This window comes from Amblyomma mixtum, chromosome 5, assembly GCF_055824585.1.
Source record: "Amblyomma mixtum isolate Tamu chromosome 5, ASM5582458v1, whole genome shotgun sequence".
NCBI lineage: Eukaryota > Metazoa > Arthropoda > Arachnida > Ixodida > Ixodidae > Amblyomma > Amblyomma mixtum.
In genome coordinates this window covers 131,066,312-131,069,301 of record NC_143016.1, presented here as the reverse complement: position 1 = coordinate 131,069,301, position 2,990 = coordinate 131,066,312, and positions in this window count along the sequence as shown.

Here is a 2,990-nt window from a genome sequence, read left to right as displayed (position 1 = left end):
AAATTGATAATGACTAATAGGTTATAATACAGCAAAGAACATTATTATATCACAAGCAGCGCAAGTAATCGGCGCGATATTGGAAAGGTAGTCGCAAAGACCGGTCTCCTACAAATAAGGACCAGAGTGAAATCATCCATCCGCAATACTGTGCAGATTACCTGCGCTGCTTCGAAGACAATAACATGAAGAGAAGACACGAAGTACAAGGGAAGCAGTTAAAGCAAGACGACGCAACGCTAACGCGTTGTTGTCGTGTATTATTAATTTAGCGCCTCCCTAATTTTTTCAGTCAATTCTAAGAGTGTTGTGCGCTACCGTACACTAACGAAGCAAACAAACAGAGGGGTACAACTAAACTAAAGTAAGGTAAAAGTTGTTATTGACAGAGTTCAGCCCATTGTACGTTTGAGCTGTGACCAACGACCGCTTCGCGGAAGTGAATAACAGGTGTCCTTCTCCCCGCTCTGCATCACAAAATAATTCCCTGTCTTCGCTTTTTGTTCTTGTTGCTTTATTCGCGTTTTATTTACCCGGCAATATATTCTTGTGTACTGATAATAGGCCTGCTGTACCTGGTGCGGTAAAAATCAATCACAACGAATTGATTTCTCAGGGATCGAGAGTAATATCGTGGATGTCATCAAGCTAGTTCACGCACAACCTCTTTTGAGAATTTAAGATAGTTCCTAGCATTTTAGCACTCCGCTTACTACCTACGCAAATGTTGAATGCGAAGATTCCAAATTTATGGCGTTTTAATCCCCTGTCCATGGCAATCGTCGGACAAAATGGCGCAACACACAGAACTAAGCCCTCAGACGCCCTGATACAGGCAGTCTGCCTTTCTTGCCGCGGCTTCCCACTCAGTTGTTGCCGTTTTGAGCTCAACAGAAAACAATTTCTAGCGTTTTTTTTTTGTTTTTGTTGTTTCCTTTAACGATCACAAAAATCTGCCTTGGCGTACAGGTTTCTTTCAGACTTGGTCCTGCTGATCCAACCATAGGGGAGGGGAGCGCACTCTTCCTTTGGTCTGTGTGTTGAAGCACATGCTTTAGAAAAACTAATATTTCTCGCTCTCTATTTATTCCAGATGTATTGGTGTATCCTACTACGACCACCACAAAGGGGTGATGTATGTCGTCTTTGCAGTCTCAGAATCTAACAGGATTGCCCGATGCTTGTGAGACAAATTTATATCTCGTAGCAAGGGAGCCAACGGTAGCAACGTTTTCCGACCATGTCAGCAGCCACCGTTTGTCAAAGTTATTAGACTCCCGTTCCGTTCAGCTCGTTCATAACAAGAAAAACAGGCTCTGCTTCTATCGACAACTGCTTTCGCGTCTTGTAGTGGCACTTGGTTAAGGGTAAAGCGGAAAAAGAACTCCGCCAAGGATTCTTTTTTCTTAACTCCCGAGTCGAGGAATGGAATTAATGGTATCTGTAATTTTGGCGCTTATTTTGTTTTTTGGTGTCAGCTGCAAGCTAGGAAAGTCTGCTTCCCTCTCAGCAACCCCCGAAATCGTGAAAAATTACAGGCCTTTCGAAGACACTTTTATTCTCTTGTGACAAGTGGATTGGTTTGAGGCTAATAAATTTAACCCAAGAAACTCGGTTTCACAATGTTTCGAACTCGCGGATGATGGACGCCACACAATACGCTCATGTTTTTTTGTTCCTCTGCGATGACGTGCGCAGCTGCCGTTATGTGCCTTTGGCGGCCACGCGAAAAAATCATGTTAGAAAGACCTCTACGAGCAAAAGACAAATTAGGGGAAACCGCTTGCGGCTGTGATAAATGATTACCAAAAAAGGGGCCTTGAAAAACACAGTAAAAGTTGTACGAGATAACTGCAATTTTTTTATGTATTTGACCAAGACCAAACGTACTAACCATTGCTGACGTGTCGCAATTCTACCTCTCTTCAGACGGCCGACATAAGCAGTCTGTTTCAAAACTCTGGTCAACCGTGTACCAGCGAAATCGTTAGTTGAATCCAAGGAATCTTACTTAGCAGCCTATATGTAAAGGAATCATAGAATGTCTTTGTTTTTTTTAAACACATTACGGCTGACTGCTCCGAACACGTCGTTTTAGGCGCACTTTTCGAGAGCCGTATTCAGTGTCTTTTGTGCGCGTTCGACTAATAAATTTCCGGCTTATCCTTCTAGTTCCTTGCAATTAAAAGTAAATTTAAAATTCATAAATCCTAAACCTGCTCCCCAATATTCCTGCAAGGAATGCGAATTACCCTTTCACATTAGTACTCTACCGTTAGTGGCCGTTGCAGAAATTTATTGTCGAACAGTGCCTGCAGTCATCAAATAGGGCAACTATGCATATTATAACCACTCAACAAAAATTGGCGTGCATTGGTGAGCGCGTCCTCGAACGATAAAGACCACCAGTGATGTATGTGTTGTTGCATTCTCACTTCGTCCCTCAGTGCTGTTTTTGTTATGAAGGTGAACAAAAACCATTTGATTGCCAATTAGCCCTTCTCACGCAGTATCCCAAAGCCGTAGAACAAAGATGAATGTATTTGGCACCTAAACTTGAACGTGATGTCATTCTGTTCATATCTACAGTTTTAATTATGCAGACATTTAGTCGAGTATGGAACAACCTGTGACAATATTGGGCATGTGAAAGCCTTAACCGTGATTTCAGTCAACGAAAAAGAGAAGTAAATTATCACTGGAGCTTGATGTAAAACATTTCTTTACTAGCACGCTACTAGCGCGACTTCACAGGGCTGCCGTCAGATTTTTTCTTTAATTAAACTACAACCTTAGTTAGGTCTCTAAAAGCGAAAGCGTCAGAGACAGTCCCCTCAGTACATCCCTGTTTAAATGCAGAAGGATAGTAGCCATTGTAATATCTGCACCTCCTCTTACCCATGGTGGCAACGTCAATTGATGTACGAACGCAAATTTCGAAGTGGACTTTGCCATCTGTCGGCAACGGAGCTTCGCATCCAGAGAAAAGT